This window comes from Rhinolophus ferrumequinum, chromosome 9 (genome assembly GCF_004115265.2).
Source record: "Rhinolophus ferrumequinum isolate MPI-CBG mRhiFer1 chromosome 9, mRhiFer1_v1.p, whole genome shotgun sequence".
Classification (NCBI taxonomy): Eukaryota; Metazoa; Chordata; class Mammalia; order Chiroptera; family Rhinolophidae; genus Rhinolophus; species Rhinolophus ferrumequinum.
Window position 1 is genome coordinate 65,967,064 of NC_046292.1, and position 15,572 is coordinate 65,982,635.

Sequence of the window (15,572 nt, forward strand, 5' to 3'; positions counted from 1 at the left end):
TTTTTACTTTTTTTTTTAAGGCACAAAAATAGAAAACAGAAATGTACTGCTTGTGCACTTTTTTGGAACTCTTACAAAAACATTTATAGGCCATTAAGAGGCATGAGTGTTCTTGGAGTACTCTAGGTTTTCTCGACAGATGATTTTATAAGACTAACATCATCAGTGCCTGTGAGGTGACTTTTCAAAAGTATTCTCTGTTCCATCCCTTCCTTTGCAATCACATGGAACAGATCTGCCTTATAAACGGGCGTGACGGTTCTGATATACACTATAGTGAGGCGTTGTGGTCTATTAGCTCAATAATCCATGCTCTGAAGTATCCGTCAATATAAATTTAGCCAATAGACCGCAGAGACTGGGAAGAAGCTTCCACAGTTCGAGAAGCAGTTGCCGTGTGTTCTAACATTCCCTAAATATGTCGGAAAACAATGGGGCCGGCTGTGAGTTTTCAAACTCCTTTGGAAGCAATGGGCCAAGTTCCCCATGTAACTCTAGGGGGAAATTAAATAACTTTAAATAGCAGCACTCAAAACTTAATTAACATGATTCAAGCAGAGTTGTGCAAGTTTGGTGATACAAACCGCCAGTGGTAATAGAATCACACTTGTGGCTAACTGTGACTCACCCCATTGTTCAAAAATACAGATGAGGTCTGGGAGCAGCTTGTGATGTTTCCACACCATATGGGCTATAACAAGGGGGTACAAGCAGCTGACAAGTTAAGCACTGTGGCAGTGAATTAAAAATGAGGCTCCCTCAAACTTTGTGAGCTTGTCATTTTGTCAAAAACATGATGAAAGAGTTTACATCATCATCATTAGTAGCAGTATGACTATTATTTGTATTCAGGTTGCTTGTGTGAGGTTATATGGAGACCGTAACCACTGAACTTACCCCCCCCTTTGATTTTACACTTAATTTATATGTTACTAATAGCCAACTGCTGTCTAAAGCCTTTTTGATTCATGCTCTGTTTGCTTTCCTTCTGTGAGGTTTATGGTCAAGGGACCTAATTTGCTGGCTTCATTATAAACTGCATTTTGGACAAAATATGAACTAATAGGGTTGAATTTAGGCCCTCGACTTTGCCTCAAAAGTCAAACCATGGCTTTATAACAAAGAGGTATTTAGCGGTGTCATTGGAGCATTTAGCTTCCTGAAGTTCACATATGATTAGAAGTTAAATATCTAAAAATCCATTTATTTGCTTAATAACACTGCCAAATTGAACCCGTCTGTGGTTTCTGCATTATAAAGCCACTAAAGGACTCTTTTGAGGTACTGTGTGTGTGATTACTAACTTAATAGATTTCCACCAGCACCACTCAAATCAAATCATCATTCCTCATGGAGTGTGCACCTAGTATAGCAGTACCCTGCATCGGGCGCTGGGGGCACACACAGTTCTCGTACTTTCCTCAGTGACCATGCTGATCATGGTGTAGCGCAATTATCTGAGTCCAGGTCTGACCTCCACCCCCATCCCCAGTACATGATGGAATTTGTTCATATGTGTACACCACGGCCCAGAGCATGGAGCATGTGCTAGGTTGAGCCTTTCCTACAAGCCGTGGTCAACACCCATTGAGAGCTTTAAGATATACCAGGTCCTATTCTAAGCTTGTTTCCTAAAACAAAACAAAAAACCCAACTTCTAAAATCCCCCCAAGAACCTTAGAGCCAGGTACTGTCTCATTCCCTATTTCACAGATGAGAAAGCAGGTACACAGAGATATTAGGCCCCTGACCCAGGTCCCATACACATAAGGGGGGATATGGCTGGGATTCACATGCAGGCATCTGTCAATGAAGCCCGGCCTTTGACGCCATTCTCTTCTGCCCTCTCAGTGTGCACTGAACGACAGTAAGACACAGTGACTCTTCTCAAGGAAATGGTAATCTGGTTGAGCTGATGAGCTCCACAGTACGCCTAACACACCTGGGTGATGAAGGACTGGCTGCATACGATTGTGAACTAAAGGTCCCATACACCCAGGTCCCATACACATAATGGCACAGATAGTAGGTGCTGTGAGCATCTAAGACGGCAGCCATCAATATACGTTAGCATGCTAGCCAGGGAAGGCTTCATGGAGAAGGTGTGACTGCCTTTGAGATTTGAGGATGTAAAGGCCTGAGATAGGAGGGATGGAGGTGGGAGTTATTTCTGTTGAGGGAAAGGAGAAGAAGGCAGAACAGGGTACAATGAGCAGGACGGGCAAACCTGGGTAAGGAATTGGAAAGGTTGTGTAGATATGTGGGGCCCTTGAAAGCCAGGATGAGATATATAAATACAACTCAAAGAAAAACAAAACAAAACATGGTAATTCAGTTAAGCATATGGCTTAGAAAATCATCTCCTCTGAGTGTGTTCAACAACCTAGGAAATGAACGTGTTCAGAAGAAGGGCTTTGCTTTTTCAGCATGTTCCCCTACAGCATCCTACAACATACCCCTCCTATTGCAATGTAACAGCTGGTCCCGTGTCCTTCCTGGGCATCCTGGAGTGGGAGTCTGCTGCAGTCTGAAGTCAGCAAAGTCAGATCAGGAGGACATGAGCGGCAATTCATCTGTATTCAGCAGGGCCTGGTACCTGAGTTTACCTACCTGGAATTCCTAGATACTGGAGACTACATCAACACATGCATTTCTTGGTTGAAGAATTCAGCCTATCGTATTAAGATCCAGAGAATCCAGCGAAGTCCAGTGATCTCCACCACCACCCAAAATAAAAGTATTTAGCCATTTTCAGCATCTTTTCTAAAATCTGGTTCAAAAAGTATATGTGTTCTGAAAACCCCAAATTGATATCCTGTTAATGACAAGATGGCACATCATAAAACAGTCATCAGGACTCAACTGGGTGGGTACCGCACTCTTGGCAAAAGATATTCACATTTGGATTTCCACTTGAGCTACTACTCGCATTTGGCTGGATTCTCTCTGCCAAGTCGGGATCCAGAAGACTGTAGATTCTCAAAAGGAGATCTTCTTCTCTAGGGGGCTGGGTGATGGGTGGGAGCAGGCTCCAGGTGACCCCAGCCAAGGACATGTACATCCTCGTGGGCCAGATTGCAGAGTCTTGGTATTTTAGGCAGAAAGTGTCTCACTGTAGTTTTTTTTTGTTTCTGTTTTTAGAGAGTATTTTTAAAGAAAACATCATATCAAAAATATTTTCACAAGTTAGAAAATTTTTCATATGCCTTAAAATGATAGAATTCAATAGTAGAAGGTACCATTCTTCCCCCAAGAGGTCATCCCTTCTCATTCGAACAATGAGGAACCCTTCATCCCAGAGAGGGTGAGTAATTTTCCAACACTGAAAACAAGCTTTACACCGAGACCTTCTGACTTGCACTCCTGCGTTTTCTTCCCTAGCTCACTGTGCTCTTTCCTGATTTATCTCTGAGGCCACTCAGATGATTAAAGCTAATGAGAGAGCGTTCTTGTTGATACGGATAATTAGCAAAGAGGTACCAGTTTTGAGTCCAAAATCTTAGGCTTCAGTCCAAACTTTCATTCCCTGAAAGACCTAGAGGAAATCCTTTAACGTTCTGATCCTCAATTTCGCCACCTGCAAAATGTGTGTTATAATAATAGCACCTAAAGCCCTGTGCTGTAAGAGCATCAGAAAAGATACTGCATGGGAACTTGTTGAATGGACTATAAAGTAGTCTCCAAATCCAGTTGTAAAAAAGGATGAAAATATGATTTTAAAATGTGATAATGTTTGTATTGACATAGTTTATATCTGTGTATAATTTCTCCCCTTCCGCTCCCCTGAAAATAAAAAAAAAAAAAAAAGCAGGCAAGAAATTGGTTTTAGAAAAGACTGCATTACTGCCAATTTTTTATTCTAAATTGAGTGCTCTTGGAAGGTTATAAGACACAAGACACGGCACATTCTAAATCATTGCTGCTGAAATACATCAGCGTGCTAACGGTGGTTGTTTCAGAGTTGTAGGAATGTGGGAAATCCTGTTTAAAAAAATTCCCTTTTATTTTCTCAATTATCGATAATAAAAATGTATTCGTTTTGTAATTAAGCAAAAAGCATTTAAAAATAAATCTTGTGGTACATTTGTAAAGGTCTCCTTTTGATAACTATAATAATTGCTCCCATTTATCCATTACTTACTGTGAGGCATATACTTTACATATATTGCTTTATTAAATTTAAAAAAAAAATCCTGCCTGCGTGATAAGTATTATTGTTCCAATTAGAGGTGATAACCTGAAGCTCAGTGAAAGGAAAGCACTTTCAGAAGACTACCCAGCAAAATCCGTGAGTCTGTCTGCTCCTCATTCCCATGTTCTCTTTGCTGGGCTGCCAGACTGACATCGGGACCTGCAGCTGTTTAACCTCTCTGATCTCCCTAAATACCATGGTTTTAGCAGATTGGCGAACCTGAACTTGCCATAGTGGATGGAGGCCCGTCTTCTCTTGCGTTAGAACAACTGGGTTTCAGTCGTCCTGACTCTGGAAATTGACCTCACACAGAAGCCTTCACTTCTCTGGAGCCTGTATTTTTTTCATCGTTAAATGAAGGGCTTGGGCGGCTTTCAAACTCATTTTAGCTGCAGACCTAACCACTTTTTCTTTTCAAATGAAATGTAGTTGACTGGTCCAGGTATTAGGGTCTCCTTGATCTTTAAGATCTAGAAAAGCTGACCCCGTGGAAATACATTTCCCAGGGCCTCATCCTCGCTACCACTGGGGAGGGACCATGCTTTCCCTTTTCTGCACCTCATTGATTCAGGCATAAAATTTAGCTCTTTCCCTTCATTTCCATTGAAAGCAACAGCAACAACTGTCATGTGAGTCTGTGTGTGTGCAGAAGAATTTACTAATTACTTGGGGAAAACGAAGGAATTTACAAACAAATAGCTCGTATTCCCCATTAGATATCCATGCACAAAACCTTGTCCTTTTTTAAAAATTTGGGCTCCAGCCTCTGGTCATGTAGCTTCTTCTCCCTTCACTCCTTCTCCCTTCTTTCCCTCTCTGACCATCATAGGTTTCTAGTTCTCATGCAGAGATTAGTCCTCTCTGGGTGGCCTTCCAGACTCCACCTTTCACAGGCTCGCCTCCTCTCCCAAGAAGCAAATCCTGTTCTTTCCCCAAATAAAATATCCCCTTGAGGAATTTGTGTGCCAGGTATTGACAACATATATTTTTTAAATAATGCCTCATTTGGCACTTCTGTATACAAACAATGCAGAGTGATGCTTTCTGTTTAAAGCAGTGGAGAATGTCTGAGTGCCTCCCTTTCTGAGGCACTCGAGCGAGTACTCAGAGAAGTGCAGCTGGAAAACCACTGGACTAGATCATCTTTAAGATGGGGTCCTCTATGAACTATTCCCTTCCCAGCTTCTTCGCAAAGGCAGTGGGCCACTTTCTCCTTTGAAATCCCACTTCCCTGCAAGTAGGGGTCAGGCGGAACATGTACAACATGTGCTCGCATATCTCTGTGTAAGTATCTGTTCACCAAATAGACCGTTAAGGGAGAGGAGTGGGCATATTATTATTTATCTCTGTATATCAGCTACTTGCTAAACAGGTCGTACTGACTGCTTATGGAAGAGAGTGCGTGACTGTGTGTGACCACTAGGTAACAGATTACACACTGGAAAGAAGTGAGCTAAAAGGGACCATATAGACAAGAAAGCAAGAGAGTACCCTCTGTATTGTGCTTGAAGAGGAAACCTGTCATGACATCTTTCTCTCGGTCCTCCTCTGTACATGTGGTATCTGGAGCACGAATAGTATTCTTCATGGTGAAGGGTAGAAGTTCTGCTTGGAAGCTTCATTTGTAAACTTTTTGTTATCATCCCAGTTGGCCCTTTTATTTAGATCATTTTGTGAAAGACCATGTTTGGATTAGTGTTGGGCATAAGTAAATGGCAGTTCTTTATCCGTTCTGAAATGCTCCAATGGCTCACTGAGGTATCAGTGCAGCTGTTGTAGGATGTGTAATGGCATTAGGCACTGAGTTGGAGAGGAATCTGGTGCCAGGCATTTCTGGCAGCGGCTGTCGTTGTAGCAAAGCTCTCGGTGAGGAAGCTCACATTAGCAGCAGCAGCACTAGGGGTATGGCCGGCCAGTCGGTGACTTGCTGGAGTAGAATCCTCGATTTCAACGCTGTGGAAGGAGGAAAAGGAGCTGTACTCTCTTAAGTCACAATCATTAATGATCATTCTTGAAATTCCATTTCAATAGCTGGGAATGAAGTCTTCATAGCCCAAAGTGATTTTATCTGTAAATTGTATGTTTTATATAGCCCCACCCATTTTTTTTTCTCCCACTCTCCTTTCTTCCTTATTCTTTCTGGTCAGATGATATAAACCAAAAAGAACTTACTAGGGTACCTTGCCTTCACTGGCTTCTGGGGCACTAATGTCCTTTAGCTCTCATCTTCTGGAAATTTTTTGGTGTGGGAGGGATTTGCTTCCCTTATGTCTATCACCATCCTAATTCTTTTTATAATGGAACTGACAGATAAGGATAATTGTTGTGATTGTATCTCAGGGTGTTACCAAGCTCTCTCTAAGAATCAGTAGGAAATCTTTACATTTTCCAATCACACACACATAGGCTCTCTCTTTCCTTTTCCATTCTCCCTGAACATAGACACATATCCAGAAAAAGAGGGGTACTAACTCAGAGTACAATGCTGGAGAAGCATGGGTAGTTTTTCTGGATGGCCATTGCAAAGGAAACTTTGTAATTAAATCATAGACTAAAGTTAGCTATAAGTCAAGGGTTGATACATACAGAAATGTAGAGATGTGGATGCATAGGGAATAGCCAATAATGCTTACCCATTACAGGTCAGAGCCTCTTCTAATTATTCATACTGCTAAGTGTTTTAACAAAGCTACATGCAACATATACATCTGTGAAACTCCAATGTGCAAGTTTCTGACTACTCGATACAGTTCCCATGGAGGATGGATCAAGGAGCAAAACCAACTTGTCTGTGAAAGATGTACCATTACAAAGGATATTGATCAGACATTCTGTTATACATTTGTTCATTTCTTTCATCCACAGACATTTCTTAAGCACCTTCATTGGGGTTGTACAGTCTCCATAAATAATACTACCCTCCCCTGCCTCAAGTTTAGAACCATTTCAAAGATAGATGTACGTTCAGAGATATGTAGATCAAAACATCAACTCTATTACCGATGAGGCTGATTGAAAAAATGGCCATATAGACTTGCTAACATAATCATCACTCTCTGAGTTAAATTTGTTGCCCCATTTGCTCACTAAGCTTCCAGCACACTGGAGAGAGAATGTAGATTCCTGAAGGCTGGCTGTCTCCTTACTAAGCGATCCATGATTATCTGCCAAACTTGCTGTTTTAGATAGAACCAATAAGACACACACACACACACACACAGAGAGAGAGAGAGGAGAGAGAGAGAGAGAGAGAGAGAGGAGAGAGAGAGAGAGAGAGAGAGAGAGAGAGAAGAGAGAGAGAGGTACATACACATATAAAGAGATTTATTATAAGGAATTGGCTTACACCATTATAAAACTGAGAAGTCCCAAGATCTACAGTTGACAAGATGGAGATCCAGGAAAGCCACAGTGTAGTTCCAGTATGACAGCGGGCAGGCCTAAATTCAAAAAGCCAGTGTTTTAGTAGGAGACCAAAAGCCAGAAAAGACTAATGTCCCTGGTCAGCAGACAGAAGGAGTTCTTTTTACTTAGTTTTGTTATTTTGGTTCTCTTTATTTCTTCAATTGACTGGATGAGGCCCACCCACATTAGGGAGGACAATGTGTTTTAGTCAGTCTAAAGATTCAAATGTTAATCTCATTCAGAAACACTCTCACAGACTACCCATAATAATGTTTGACTAAACGTCTGGACACCCCATAGTTCAGTCAAGCTGATACATAAATTTACCCATCACACTCACCAACTAGAGCAGTTACCCCCTCTTCCTTTAGAGAGGCATGAGATACGAAAAGCAGTGAGTGAGGAGCCAAACAGATGCCTGAGTGCTGCTCTTATGGATGTTTCTCCCCTTGGGAAGGAACGTGAGGGGTGAAGAAATAAGGGTTCTTGCCAATAGTGGGCAGTATGTTAGAGCGCGGCAATTCCAAAATGAATATAAAAGAGTTCTCTATATCAAAAACTACATGAGCTGAATAGAGGCCTTCAAATATTTGCTTTAATACAATGTATTAAAAGCTAATAGAGACAAAGGTAACACAGAAGGGCAGGGAAGGGGCACAGCACTGAGTAACTAATTTGTCTAGGTGAAAGGATAACATTTCTTACAAGGTATTTGACCCAGTAAGCACCACATGTCATCTTCTACATACTATGTTCCAGCCGGATTTTACACATATCCATGAACATACGTGGATCATGGGTAGTTTAAACCCTCCTACAAGAGCACCAGGTGCAGTGACCAAAGAGGGATTAAAGGAATTACCCAAATGGTGGCTTCTCAAAGGCGTAGAGGTACCAGTATATTAGCATGTGAGACAGTAATGGAAAACCATCTGGTGCCACTATCACTATACCGTAATTATTACCCAGTGAGCTCTGGGTTTCTCAGATGCTGGTTTCTTTCTTCTTCTTCTTCTTCTTCTTCTTCTTCTTCTTCTTCTTCTTCCTCTTCCTCTTCCTCTTCCTCTTCCTCTTCCTCTTCTTCTTCTTCTTCTTCTTCTTCTTCTTCTTCTTCTTCTTCTTTTTTTTTAGCTTGGGAATGATCTGAATCTTTCTATTGCTCTTCCTGTTGGCCTGCTGCCAGAAGGACATGAAAGGGAATAACTGACAATGAAATGCCAACTACTTGACCTAATAAATCTGAGCCATAGTAGTCTCATGGGAAGAGTCTAGGACTCGAGATTGGGGAATCTGGATTCAAATTCTGGCTCCATTCTTTATGGGCTCCATGACCTCGTGCATGTCTTTAAATCTCTCTGAAATTCTATAAAATGAGGATGTTAATAAGACTAATAATATTTTATAAACTTACATTGAGGAGGAAATTAGATAATGCATGTTATAGCACTCTGAAAAATACAGTGTTACCTAACATCAATTATATTATCTGATGACACATTGGGTGAGTTGCAAGTTAAAACCAATGGCCGAAACATTACATACTTCTTTGGTTTTTCCCTTTCTCCTGCTGTCTTACCTCTTCCTCAGATACTGAATTCTGTCCTTTTGTTATCTGCTCATACCAATCCCATGAGAGAAATCTGTATGAAATGGTGACCATGGCAGTAAAGAGATGCCTTTACACGAAGCCCCTCTGTCCAAAACGTTTTACTCGCCGATTCGTAAGACACCATTGAGCCAAGTAGCCTCAGAGTATTGAGTGTAGGGTGGCGTCTCAGGCAGGACGATACCGCCCACTGAGTCAGGCCCCTGCAAAAAGTGCAGCCACGCCAGGGCAGCTCTGGCTTTCTGTTTCCATTATGGATTAAAAAAGAAATGGCAAAGTGATATAAGAAAAAATTAAGAACAAGCAATATCTCTCTATGTGAAAACAGACTTTCAGAAACCTTAAGCACCTAGGTTATGATAGAGTACCCAGGAAAAAAGCATCCGTTTTTAAGCCTCCATCTTCCCCTCCAAATCAAAACTATACCATAATTCCCCTGATTATAAAGGAGGAGAAAGAAAAACTTAAAAATCAAACAAATTGATAAAAAGAATTATAAAAGTTCAGCAGAATGAGGGAATTTCAGAGGCATTCATACCTCACATAAATGTATCTAAAAATCATAGGGTTTTAAATGGAAGGGGATTTCAGGGGTCATCTAATACATGTATGAAATCATTATGTTGTACACCTTAAACTAATACGATGTCATATGTCAATTGCATATTAATAGAACTGAGGGGGGTGTAAAATATTTTTCAGTTCCATTTAATGCAACAAACATGTCTTGAGTACCTTGTGTGTCAGTTTTGGGGACAGAAAGATAAAAAGACATAGGATCCACTTGATAGGGGAAACAAATATGCGCGCGCGCACACACACACACACACACACACCTTATAGTGTAATGGGGATGAGTCATACAGCAGGAATGAAGAATACAGGGTTTGGAGAGCACTGAGAGGAAAGTGCTCCGATATGTCAGAGATTTCAGAAGTCACGAAAAGGTCACAGGGGAGGTGGAACTTGATCAGGTTCTGGAAAGGTAAGAGTGCACAACCACTGGAAAAGGGCGGGAAGGATCACAGGAAAGGAAAGGCATGCGCAAAGTGAAGAAGTGACAAACACAATGAAAAATCGGATAATGACTAGCAATTAATTTACCTGATGTGAGGAGGTGAGTGAGGCAGGATGTCAATGCGGAGGTTGAGAATGGGGGCTCCATTTTTAAAGTCTGGGAGCTTAAAGAGCTACATTAAATAGAAGTTAAGAACATTAACACCTGGGTTCAAATTCTGGCTCTGCCACCTACTAGTTGTAAGATTTGGAGAAGTTATCTGACCTCTCTCTGCTTCCTCATCTGGAAAATGATATACAGTACCCATCTCATAAAATTATTGTGAGGACAAATTAGATAATACATGTAATGTAGTTAGAATAGTGTCTGGTACATAGTAGGTACTCAACAATAATTATTAAGCTTATTGCTATAGGACATTGAATTATGTCCATCCCCTCCAAATTCATACATTAAAGTCCTTGCTCCCAATGTGACTGTATTTGGAGATAGGCCTCATAGGAGGTAACTAAGGTTAGATAAGGTCATGGGGGGGTCCTAATCAATAGGATTGGTGGTTTTAGAAGAAGAGGAAGAGAGAGATCTCTCTCTACATTCATGCAGTGAAGAAAGGCCCTGTGACCATGCAGACAGAAGACGGCCATCTGCAAGCCAGGAAGAGACCTCTCGCCAGAACCTGACCCTGCTGGCATCCTGATGTTGGACTTCCAGCCTCCAATAATGTGAGAAAATAAATGTCTACTGTTTAAGCCACCTAGTCTATATTATTTTTTTTATGGCAGCTAAGCTGACTACTACTTTTATAGACTAGGGATTGATTGTAAATTCAAATGACAATGAATTGACACAAGTAGTACCGTATTAAATGAAACAACGTGTCCTAGAAATGCAGTAGTATAAGTTTAATGAAAAAGCTCAATGATAAACTGACCCTGGCATATATGACAGATACATGGGAGTGATGGACCCTGGTGAACTATAGAGTGATGGCCAGGTCAAAAGTTTGCGGCCAGCACTTGGGTTGAGGCAATTGATTGTTGCTGTGTGAGAAACTGGCCTAGTATTCCGGGACTATCTGACATTTTAAAGAAATGATAGACCCTTTTGTTGTTATTGTTGTTGTTACTGGGGTGATGGTATTTTTAAATTTTAAAATGTTGACCAAAATACTATGAGGGCATAAAAGTAAAACCTGGCCCAGAGACCACTGAGCTGCTCTATCAAAAGTGCTTAGAGACCAGTGCTGGAAAAGACTGGTCTAGGGAGGGGAGCAATCAGTGACAGGGAGACTTGTTTGGATGAAGAACTGCCAAAATAGGAGGGGGGAAGAGACCAAGATTTCTACCTAGACTTAAATTCAAGCTTCATTTTAGCTCTGTAACCTTTAGCTAATATTTGGCTCTTTCTGAGACTTGTTTTTTTCAACAGAAAAATGATGGTAAAAATAATGCCAGTGTTATACAAGTATGGTTCTTGAAGGAATGACTGAAAAATGTGTGTTGAGTGTCTAACGAGCACTCAAATATATTTGTTCTTTCTCTTCTCTCAGTTGATAGATAAGAGCCTGAACAAAGGAAATCATGGTGAAATGAAAAGGATGCTATGAAAACATTTATAGGAATAGAATGACTACGATTTGATTGGATGAAGAAGACTTCAAAATTGATGACCCTTGGGAGAAAAGGGATAATGAAGCTGTTAACTGTGGTTCACAGGAGGAGAGAGATTAATTACTTATGTTTTAGATAAATTGAACTTGAGGAGTCTCTGGAACATTTGGGTTGAAATGTCCTACTGATATCCAAATAACGTATATGAGGAGAGCAGTTAGGAATAGAGATAGGATTTCCAGCGCTGTCATCTTATAGAGAGTAGTTGAATCCACAGGAGTGACTGGGATTTTTCAAAGAGACCACATAGCATAAGGACAGAACCAGGCCCAGGATAGCCAAGGATGGTACAAGAAGAAAATAAGTGATGGAAGAAAAGCCAGCTGGGGAGGGTGAGGAGGAATATCCAGAGAGGTACACATAATACGTGGAGCAAGTAGCGTCATGAGCAAAGGGATAGAACATTTTAAGGAAGAGGTTATTATGGAAATACTAAGTAGAATGAGAATGAAGAAGAAAGACTTTGGTATTTGTAATTTGAAGTTTATCCGTGACCTTTAGGTGAACAGTTTAATGAGAAAACTAACCTCAGGTAGTCTGACTTACAAAAATCAGCACTGGTAACACCTCCTCCACCCTTTTATCTGTATCTTCCTAACTCAAAGTGATGATTCCAATCCATCAAGGAAGCATGAAATTATGTTCAGAACAAAGAAGGCACATTTGCATTTAGGATGAAGTATTTCAAGAAAATACGCTGTAAATTAAACCTGATTTTCTTGTAGTGAGAATGATATAGAGGAGGATTATGCTCTTGACACAGTCTGTGCCCAACGTTTTATAGGCATGAACACAAACTCCATATTGAATTAATTAATTATAAATGATGGTGATGTATAATATAAAGCCTCTTCAAGTATACGTAACTAATAAACAGGGTACTACAAAAGCCAATCGTATAAAATTATATTTAATATGAGTGAATAGCATAAATATTAAAGTTATTATTTTATTTCCTGACATTCTTCCTTATTGGCAAGCGATGGGAATTTCGACATCATAGAATCAGAAGGAATCCTTTGAAAAAGTCTTCACAGACATTTCTGAAAAGACTTTGTAGACTATTGGGGCTGCTTGATACTTTTATGAGGAGTTGATGGATTATGTTTTTGCTCTCTTCTTTTTCTTATAATAGTTTCCATAGTGTCGGAGGCCAAAATATTGAGTTTTCAGCTACCATCAAAAATAAAGTCGTTTGGCTTTGCTAACCTGCCATCTCACCAGGATTAGCACCCTTCACTTACACCCTGAGATTATTCAAGAAATATGGACTTTGAATCACATATAAACCACAATTTAAAATGTTGGTTTTTCTCACCTTGCTACTCCACATAGTGTCAATAGAGACTCAAAGCTTTTACTTAAATGTTAGAAAACTCTATCAAAATTAAGTTTGATCCACATCTGTAACAAGTTTTAGTGAACCCAAAAAATTATCAGAGGTGTGTCCCTTTCAATAGAAACTTTAGAGAAGCGGTGTCCTATGTGATTATAAAGAAATGAGATTGATGTTTTAATAAGTATTGAGAATTTCTCAAAAATATTTGTGTTGTACTTTGAAATTTATGAAACGCTTCCTATGTAATAACTCATTGTAGTCTTAAAGTGTTCTCTTGTATATAACAGCACAGGTATTATTATTTTTAATTGTTACAGCTGAAGATTGATGGTCAATGAGATTAACTGTCTTTCCCTGAGCATCAGACACAGTTAATAAAGAACAGAATGAGGGACCAGAACCCAGGTCCTCTACCTTCTAAGCCGACGCTCTTCCCAAGAAGCTGTCTCTCTTAATGAGCAGTCCCCATTTCCCTTGGGTTGTGCACTTATTCAAATATGGGTGTCGGGTCATTGCTCAAAATATTTTTCAAAAATTTGTTTTTAGGTATATTTTGTCAGTTACACTGGAAACTGGTATCAACATTAACCACCTTCTCTCACTGTTAGAGCTCCACTGTGTTCTTCTCAGACCCTGAAGTGTCAGTGCTGCTGCTGTCTGTTGCAGATATTTGGGAGGGGTCTGTGCATGCATGAGGTGAGCCAGAGGGCCGAACTAAGACTAAGGGTCAGGGAACTCTTATGAAGCCTCTTAGGCTGCTGCCAGAATCACGTGGGACCACTTGTTTGGCACTGTCTTGCTCCCCCTGCTAATAGCTGATCATATGGGTACAGCAAGCTAGCTCCATTATTAAGAATTGCTGCACATCAAATTGCCAGAAGTCAAGCATTACCCATCCCTTCCTTACGAAAGCAGAGCAATACACTACAAATATTTCCATTAAAATGACTATAATTTTATTTCCACATTTTGGCTTTTATAAAAACATGCTTTATTTCTTTGAAAATTTTACTTATGTGAAATCTCTCATTCCTTTATAACATCAATAAAGAATTTGGAGGCCAACCTAAAATCACATCCAGACCATGAAGGGATGTCATTTATATTGATGATAAACAGAAATAGAAGGAGAAGAATGTTTATGACAAACTTGAGTGAATCACCAAGTGAGAGAGTATAATTTCCTTCTGGATATCTGCATAGACAATATATTATCTTTTCCAAAGGGAAATGATGCTACTAGACTTCTTCCATCTTTACAAAGTAGTTCATGTTTTTTGAGTAATTCTTTTCTTGTTTACATGATGAATTTTCCCTCTTCAGGCATCCACATTCTCCTTGACCAAGGTTACACATTTTCAAAATGGGTGACCCAAGAAAAGTATGTTAGCATACTCACTAGAGATTAAAAGTGAGATTTTTCTTTGTAATAGCCTTTAAGGGTTTGTATTTAGATTCTTCCAAAGAAGTTAAGGGTGAGTGAGGGTGTCTGTTTGTGTGATTATACATAAGGAAACCAGCTTCTCAAGAGTGCTGAAGGCATCTCCCCTCCAAGATGTGTATGTGTATGTGTGTATTGGAAGGAAGGAAGAAACTGGGTACACAAGGAGCTATTTTTAGAAGGTGTAACAGAAGCTGCACAATATTCAAGAGAGAAAAATGGTGATGGTGGTGGTGGTGGTGGTAGTGACGACAACAGGGAAACAATGAGTCCATAAGGTGATAACAATCAGAGATTCTCATGGCCCTGTCATCCACGATCTGATTATGAGCTCAGAAGAGCTGGTTCAAGTGGACAAGGAGAAACTCTTCCCTGATGGGCTTTGTGCAGAGGCTGAGGCAATGCCTGCACTGGTGTTTCAGGACATAAGTCAAGCAGACTGGCTGCCATGCCTCTGTTGACACTGTCTCTCATTGTCACACAAGGAGATGTTGCCTATGAGTCAGGGACTGGGGCTCAGCCCTGGTAATTACGAGAGCCTGAGAGACCCAAACAAATTTAAGTACCAAGCTGTGGGAAAAGAGTCCCAGAGAGAGGTTTCCAGGCTCTCGACCTCATGTGGAAAGGTGCTGGCTCGGGTAGTAAATGGCTATCAGCTGTGACTAGTTGGCCATCAGCTTTAACCCGTTAGCCATTCACCACTGATATAACTGCTGTGGCTACATTGGGGGGTTGGTTGGTTGGCAGAGAAGCAGACGGCTGATTGCACATTGTGTGGAGCCTACTTCCTGTACCTCCAACCCAGTCGCCAGTGATACTATAGTGGTAGGAACCGCCCCCATCCATGGCTCCGTTGGTGCTCCTTTTTGACCTCGCCATATCCTGTGTTCTTATATAGGGA